Genomic DNA, 8,964 nt, shown 5'->3' with positions numbered 1-8,964 from the left:
GAAAATGGAAATATAAAATCTGCACTGGAGTTGCTGTGTCTGTGACTCAGAAAAAGTAATGCAGGCAATAAGGACTGCCTTTCAGCCAGTTGTTGAAGGATGCAGGCAAGCTTTAGATCCTTTTTCATAAAAAGATTTTTTTTGTTACTTAGATTATTATACTATTAAAGGTCAGCTTTGGGTATTTCCAAAAAGGATCTGGGAGCACTGGTCGGATGACTGGATTGATATCTTTTAGAAACCTTTTAATGTACTGTATTGTATTGTAGTCTGTTAGCCTTAACAAAAATTTCATATACACTATGTTTTCTTCCTCCCCTAGGCTACATATTTGCTGGCATGCCACACCAAACTTGTTGAGCCATCACTCACTTCCAAACAGACTTTGAATGGAGACCTTGTGAAAAAACTGTTTCATCAGAAGTCAATTTATGTCAGACCTGACAAGGTCATTTAATGTGAGGACAATGAATCAGTAAGTAATCCTGAGCATTTCAGCAAATGTATGAATGTTCATAAAATGAGAGTGAAAAAGGTAAAGATGGATTTTAAACTCCCTTAAACATTGTCATTTGTATTATGTTTTAATATATAATACATAAACATAATACAAATATTTACTATGCCATTTTGTTGTCAGTATAATGAAATGTATTATCTGTTTTAATTTACAGACATATTCTGATGGAGAAATACAAGCAGGCAGGATTTCACAGAAACTGTAAATTCTGACAAATGTGGTAAATATTCCTATCTAAAAGTCGCTCCAAATAAAATGGAAATGAAGTTGGTTCAGTGTCTGTTACTTAGTCATCTTAGGTATTGTGTCTTTGGTTAAGCGTCAAGTCTTTGTGAAAATCAAAAATAGAGGGGAGAAGAGATGGTGAGAAAGGGGGGGGAAAAAAAAGAAAAACAAACAAAACACCTGGATCACCTGTATGGAGAAAAAAAAACAGAAGAGAAAACAAACAAAAAAGAGCAACATAATAAATACAGCACCATCACAATAAACTAGCTAGCAGTAGACAACAGTAGATACTAAATATTAAATGTTATTGTGCAGCACGCAAGATAGACAGCGCACAATGTGCTTTGAGGTAGCAGCCAAGAAAGGTGTAGTTTATGTCTGTGAACACCCGTGTGTACACCTGTGTGCACACCTGTGTGGATCAGCACGCTTGTATTCCAAAGGTTTCTCCATGTAACAATCTGCTAGGGAGTGTGGGGAGCCATAGCCCCGTCCCCCAGGGCATGAAGCAGGTATGGAGGAGATCCAGGCCCCAGACATGCAGAGGCCCCAGAGTACGAGGACCTAAGGAGGACCACCAAAGGGGGGCAACCGTGCCACCCTCCTGGGAAGAGCTGAGTGGAGCCCCAAACGAGAGGTCACCCAGCAGCCACGGAGCAGAGGCCAGAGGGGGTTGCAGTGGCGTGCCCACGGGCTCTGCCGGCAGCCAGCTGTGCCAGAGAGAACCGAGCCTCAGGCCCAGAGGCCAGAGCCCTGAGGGCACCCCACCCCCGGAAGGGGCCAGCAGGGCCACAGCCGCCAGGCCCCGCCAATCGGCCACCAGGAGTGAGCTGGTACATACATGAGCGCCCAACCCCAGTCGACAAGAACCACCAACACACCAACGTCTGAGGGCATCAGCCACCGGCAGGGAGTGTGGTGAGGGGAGATAGGCCTCCGTACTTTGGAGGGCCTGAGATGTTCCCAGAGAGGTCGAGTCTAAGACATACCTGCCATATAGACACAGACGAACAGGCGCACGCAGACACAAACGTACATTCCCACCCCCATGTACACAACCAAATACTCGGCACTTACCCAACGTGTAGACAGACACAAATCGACACAAATCACACTCCCCAAACATACTCTATATCCCAGGTCCAGGTACCCCCACCCCCAGAGGGGCAAGCCGCACCTAGACCCAGGAGATGTAACCCTTCTCTCTGGGGTGGAGGCAAGCGGACCGCCTCCTTATCTGCAGTAGCAGGGAGGCCCCGCATCCCAGACCCCAATCTGACGGCCAGCACCTCCTCCCAGCCCCCCAGCCCTGACGGTCAACAGAACCGGGGTGAGTGAAGACCCCAAAACGTGCCCACCCCCAAGGCCCTATATGTATGTGTTATGTGAGAGTGTGAGTAATGTGAATGTCTAGGTTGCAGAATAAAATTGAGGCACAGGCGGCCAGAAGGGGACAGAGGGGGAGTGCCTCCCTTGCACCCTGGTGACATACCTGCACCCCAAGCCCTGCGTGTGTGGGTGGGTGTGGTAGAGCGGGAAGAGGGAGGCAGCTGAGGATGGGGAGGGAAGAAAGGGAGGGGAAAGCGGCCCCTCCCTGGGGCCAGCCCCCGCTGACCCCAGTAGGCACCCCCACACTCTGGAACCCACCAGGGCAAGGGGGCCCAGCCCCATCCGGACCGAGGCCCACAGCAGCAGCACCGCCCAGCCCCACAGAGTCCGGGGCAGCCCACCCGACTCCACCGCAGAGACAACTGCACCCACCCCATCATTCAATCATCTCCCAAACTACACAAGACAATAGACACCCAGGTTGAGTTCATTCTCTACCTCTCCTATGTCTCTCCCCCACCTGCAGAGTGAGCTCCTGTAGAGAGGAGGCCTCCTGCAAAGATATAACAGAATTTAAATGAGCTTAAAATTAAAAATGTGATTAAAATTAAAAAAGTCTACAAAATGATGTCTACAAACAGACAGCACAGTATATTAGAGTAGAACAAAACTTCCAGAATTTTAATGAGCTTAAAATTAAAAATGTGATATGAGCTACTTTAGTCTTCAACACAGCTTGAACTCCCTTAACCAAGCTTTCTGGATGGCGATGTCTTCTTTTCATTGAATTTCTTTAAGCATGGTTCAGGAATAGTTTGCCAGGCTTTTTGTTCTGTTCTCTGTCAAGATGATCCCACACAACTTTAATAAAGCTGAGGCCAACCTATGTATTGTGATAATGTAATTATGTCAACATCATTTATATGTAATTTAACTAAATAATTTACAAAACATTCTGGCTTTGCAGTAAATATCTTGGCCTGTTTGAGGAAGAATACCTGTGAGATGACCCCAAACTCCAAGAAGCCATTTCAAGGTCTTTAGACTCAAGTGCAAGTGAAAGGTCAGTACAACAAAAACTTTTACTTGTCATGTTGAAAGGTCAACATATTAACCGTTATTTGATGTTTGTTGCAGAAAAGGAGTCACTTACTGGGTTGTTTTGGATCAGTTTGAATAAGCAAACTACAAATTGCAACCTGTGATTTGAAGATTACCAAGGCTATCAGATTAATTATATTTTACTTGATATATGTTTTGTTTTTTTACTTTTTTGAATGGTGGTTGGTTGTCAGTGTTGGATCTTGGTTTTTTTTTTTTGTCTTGTTCTACTTGTATTTATGTAGTGTATTTATATTATTTATAAATACTAGTGTATTTATGACAAGATCATTTTTGACAAGATTTGTATCTCTTTTTTGTTAAATTACAGTCTTAAGGATGGTACAACATTAGTCTGCTGGTGGGTTATTGCCATTGAGACAAGTATATTTCTTTACCGGTTGTGTGTGTGTGTGTGTGTGTGTGTGTGTATGTATGTATCTATACATCTCACTTACACCATGAGCTGTTTCCTGTTGTTCTCGTTATGATCTTGAGTTTCACATCCTGAGCACATCCTGTACCAACTTTACCATACAAGCAAAAAATTTCTTTTAATACCCTATGATTTGCACATTTATTAACTTCTGGAAATACTGCTACATTATGTGTGTATATACATATATATATATATTAATATATATATATATATATATATTAGAGATGGCACGATACCACTTTTTTATGTCCGATACCGATACCATAAATTTGGATATATGCCGATACCAATATGAATCCGATATAGTGTTTTTTAATCAATAAAACTGTTTTTTTATATCTTGCTGCATTTTGTATAAGTTCATACTCAAGTTTAAAAACAACAACAACAATAAAGCTATTCTGTTATACCTGTATGCAAAAAAAAATAGTTCATAGTTTTGCAATACTGATCAATCTAATAAACTTAAACCTACACCATCCTCCCTATTCTGGTATTTTAAACGGTACTTACCTTAAATATTAAGCAACCTAACTAATAGGGTTCCAACTCCCAGCAACAACAACAACAACAAAAATAGGGAACAACCCCTCACGCTCCACCTCATGATGCTTAATTGACATAATCAACCTTAATTGGATGCAGTGTGGGGAAAAAATGCACAGAAATCAACTATTTTTCCAGAAATATTAAATAGATTCAACATCTTTCTTTAACAGAATTGTAGACTGCACAGCCTTCCTGAAGGAAAAAGTACTATAGCTTACTAGGGTATATTAGACTTAACAGTTACTATATACAGTAATGGACTTCTATATATTTTATATCAAATTAAAACTTTGGGTGTAAGATTCAGATAATTATTTATTAAAAGCTACATATTTTAAATGAGAATAAGAAAGAAAAGTATGTCTTTGTGCCCCCTTTTCCCTGTTCATGCCCTATCGCCCCCCTGGCTAAACTTTGCTAGATCCGCCCCTGCACAGTTACCAGCCATCAGCTACGTAGAAAACGATCCTGGTGTAGAAAGTAATATTAAATAAATTCTAACAACAGCTTATCAAGCTTAAACGTGCTGCTGTTGTTCAGCCGCTGTTTCCTCTTTCTGGTCCAAAGTGGGCCAAAAACAAAGAAGAGAGACGGACTCGCGACAGAAAAGCCGATCAGCTGATCATTGATCAGTTTCATGATTGAAGTAGCAGCAGGAGAGGGAGAGGGAGAGAAGAGGCAGTCGCTCCATATATCCGTCACGTCCGATGTGGCAGACGTGGAATTGAAGATATCACCCAAAATGCGGCAGCTCTGGTGCAGGTGAGTATTTATTGAACAGAAGTAGATACAAACAGAAGTGGCAGGTGAACATGAAACTGGAAAACCTAAACTGGGCAAACTAACAAAGCGAACCAGAAAGAAGACGCAGGGAGGTCCAGGGAACTACACAGATAGACGGACAGAGAGACGCAGGGAGACCGAGGGGAACAACACAGACGAACCAGCAACGAGGACGGGTGAACACACACTATAAATACACACCAGTAATCAGGGGATGGGAAACAGGAGGGAAACACACCTGGGAGACATAACAGCTGACGGGGCAGGGGAAACATAAACAGAACGCGCTGACATAAGACCGAGACCTTCAAAGTAAAACAGGAAACACATACACGTAATGACACAGACTCAGAGACGCGGACCAAACACAGAGACCAACTACACTAAGGGGATGCACAAGCAGGGAAGACACCAAACAGAGGGAACACCACTAAACCCTAGGAAACCCAAAACAACAGTCATAATACAAAACCATCAAAAGTAAAAGTACAGAACCAAAAACACTGGGTCAACGACCCTGGCATCCTAACAATATCGGTTGTTAAGCTTAATGTGGGAATGCTTTACAAACATTCAGAGATGAACTTACACACTTGCTTTACTTCTCTCTGGGATAACTTTGTCGGAGATGAAATGCCAGGTTGTTAGTGAAGCTCCAAATGCTCAACCAGGCCCACCACAGCCGCTCTATCACGTGATGCATACTGCTCCGACGTGCTAACGTTATGAGGCGAGTTACGGCGTGTCGCAAGTTTTGTGAGGTGTTTTCGTGATATTTAATGGATCGGATTACATTTTTTATTTCTCTCCGATATCCGATCCAGTAATTTAGGTCAGTATCGGACCGATACCGATACGTAATATTAGATCGGTCCATCTCTAATATATATATATATATATTAGTGGTGCAACGGATCACGGTTGATCCGAAATCCGAACCGATCCCACTCCACGGTTCGGTACACACGTGATCCGAAGATTCGAAAAAGAAAAAAACAATATGTGTATGGTGCGCGTGGTCAGTCTGTCAAGCGGTAGTTATGGTCAGCGCTAGTGGTCCAAGTAGCGGAGTAGAGGAGTTTGCGGCATTTAAGCAGCCCTTTGCTGCCCAGTCCGACCGGGCTAAAGGCTAATGGGGTGTTTATCTGGGCCCTTTCTCAATATGTGTACTTGTGCGTACTTGCGTTCTCGTGTACTCGTGAACGTCATCAGTCGGAGACCAAGTACTGTTCCAATCCGAAGTACGCATCAAGCCGAGAACGCGAAAAAGTCCCGGATGTGTTTTTGCTCCGCCTGTTTTATCGAGCATGCATCGGTGGTGACTTGTGTGTACTTGGTACAGTTAAATATCCCAGAATGTATTTCGTCCAAAACTCAAACACGGCAATGGCGGACGAGCGGGGCTGAAAACTTTTCAATATTACTCTTTCTGGGTCACAAAATAAACTTTTAAGTTATTTTCAAGTGAGAATGTAGCTGTGTAAACTTCAGATATCTGTTCGATTTATAAAGATATCATATATTTCCAAACGTGCTCCGACGTTTTCGGAGACGTCTGTGACCCGCCAGCTCCATAGCAGACAGCGAGGTCGAGGATCACTAGAGCCGGCGAGAACAGCGGACTCCCGGCACATCGTTTTCAACCCCCCGCGGTCTTTTCGCTACTCAGGTTAAACAAACCCCAAACCCCAGCAGCTGTCTATTGTACTAAAATAAAAATAAAGGCGTTCTAACATCTCACCTGCTTGTTTTTATTAAGACATACATGTACACTTTTTTTTTTAATAGAGATTTCGCTACTGAGGTTAAACATGATATATAAGTAACTTAGATCACTTCTAAATGTTAATGTTTGGTTCAGTGTTTATTTCAGTGTTTTATTTGTTCCTGAGTAAATCGGTTTGGCTGTAAATAAAGTTAAGCTTCATAACATATTACTCACAGTTAAATTAAGAGGGGACGACGATAAAAACTCCAGACCTGTGACATCATCAAGTACGCTGGTGTTCCAATTGTACAAATCGTGTACAATTCTCGGCAAGTCCGTACTCCTGTGCGGTCTCGGCAAGTCCGGTCTCGCCAAGAACGCGAGTACGTACTTGCGTACTTAGAATTGAGAAAGGGCCCTGCAGACGGGAGGCCGTATTCCGTTGTGCAAAAGAAAGGGTTTAAACTGTGGTGAACGTGCTTGAGCCACGCTATGATATCTCGTTGCGCGTCCACTTCAGTGTGACAAGATCGTTCCAAGCATGTATGAGCAGGAAAAGTTTAAATTTATGGCTGAACTGTCCCAGGCATCTTCTGTTGCTCTAACTACAAATGGGTGGACCTCCAGGGCAACGGAAAGCCACGTGTCTGTGACCGCTCGTTGTATCACAGCACAGTGGTACATACAAAGCCCTGAACTGCCCTATAGATTACATTAGATTAGATGAAACTTTATTTATCCCTTGGGTGGGTTCCTCTGGGAAATTCAGTTTCCAGTTGCACAGCACCGACAGAATGTGAGCAGAAATATACCAAATATACGCATATATAAATACAGAAAATACAAAAGGGATACATAGAATAAATAGGAATAAGAATACAAGGGAACGGCACATTTCAAGTATTGTGAGTCTATTACACCGTTGGTTATTAACAAAAACTATTGCACAGTGAAAAGGCACTACAGCTACTTGTTCCCCCCTCCTTTGTCCCCGTTTCCCCTCCCTCTCCCCTCCAGCGAGGAGTTAAACAGTTTGATGGTGTGTGGGAAAAAGGACTTTTTAAGTCTGCTGGTTCTTGACTTTGGGAGAAGCAACCTGTCACTGAACAGACTCCTCTGGTTGTTTATGGCCATGTGCAGAGGATGCAGAGGATGCCCAGCATGGTCCATAATGTCCATATTGCACCTTAATTTGTTTTTATATAAGTGCGTGGAATGAGTCTTCAGTTGAATGTTTTTTAATAGGCAAAAAATATTTAAATAAGTGAATGGCGAGTCGAAATTTTGTCCTTTTTTTTCTATTTTTGCTGATCCAAAAATTGATCCGATCCGTGACTTAAAACCGTGATCTGATCTGAACCGTGAGATTTTTGATCCGTTGCACCACTACTCGACACCACCGAACAGAGGCAGCAATATAACATAGCTAACATTAACAGTGCAGTGAATCCTGCTTGTGCCGTGATATTCAGGACTGCAAACCGAGCAGCATCACTGACTTTCCGCTTGTTTTGTTTGTGGATATATGACTGACTTTAATTATCCACAAAATCATCACATTCTCTGTAGGATTAAGGTCAACTAATGGACGGTGTATATTTTAAAGCAATTATTTTTGTTCTTGAGAATTTTAATTGTAATTTTTGTATTATAGTTTATCAACAGTACTTGTTATGTGTGCCTATGACAAGAGGCACACATATTACTATTCCTCGGATTTATTATGTGTGCCTATGACAAGAGGCACACATATTACTATTCGTCGGATTTATTATGTGTGCCTATGCCAAGAGGCACACATATTACTATTCGTCGGATTTATTATTCTTATTATGTGTGCCTATGCCAAGAGGCACACATATTACTATTCGTCGGATTTATTATTATTATTATTATTATGTGTGCCTATGACAAGAGGCACACATATTACTATTCGTCGGATTTATTATGTGTGCCTATGCCAAGAGGCACACATATTACTATTCCTCGGATTTATTATTATTATTATTATTATGTGTGCCTATGACAAGAGGCACACATATTACTATTCGTCGGATTTATTATTATGTGTGCCTGGCACACATATTACTATTCCTCGGATTTATTATTATTATGTGTGCCTATGGAAAGAGGCACACATATTACTATTCGTCGGATTTATTATTATGTGTGCCTATGGAAAGAGGCACACATATTACTATTCGTCGGATTTATTATGTGTGCCTATGACAAGAGGCACACATATTACTATTCGTCGGATTTATTATGTGTGCCTATGCCAAGAGGCACACATATTACTATTCCTCG

At 42.2% G+C, this 8,964-nt stretch overlaps 1 long non-coding RNA gene across 1 annotated transcript; it reads left to right on the top strand.

The window, feature by feature from the left end:
* The first annotated feature begins 326 nt into the window (after positions 1-326).
* Positions 327-3,914, top strand: LOC112844914 (uncharacterized). Its single transcript, XR_003217684.1, has 4 exons — positions 327-475; positions 675-740; positions 3,045-3,140; positions 3,215-3,914. It is a non-coding gene; the product is annotated as an uncharacterized LOC112844914 (long non-coding RNA).
* Positions 3,915-8,964: the final 5,050 nt, after the last annotated feature.

This window comes from Oreochromis niloticus, unplaced genomic scaffold, assembly GCF_001858045.2.
Source record: "Oreochromis niloticus isolate F11D_XX unplaced genomic scaffold, O_niloticus_UMD_NMBU tig00002144_pilon, whole genome shotgun sequence".
Lineage (NCBI taxonomy): Eukaryota > Metazoa > Chordata > Actinopteri > Cichliformes > Cichlidae > Oreochromis > Oreochromis niloticus.
This window is presented reverse-complemented; position numbering and strand designations above follow the sequence as displayed.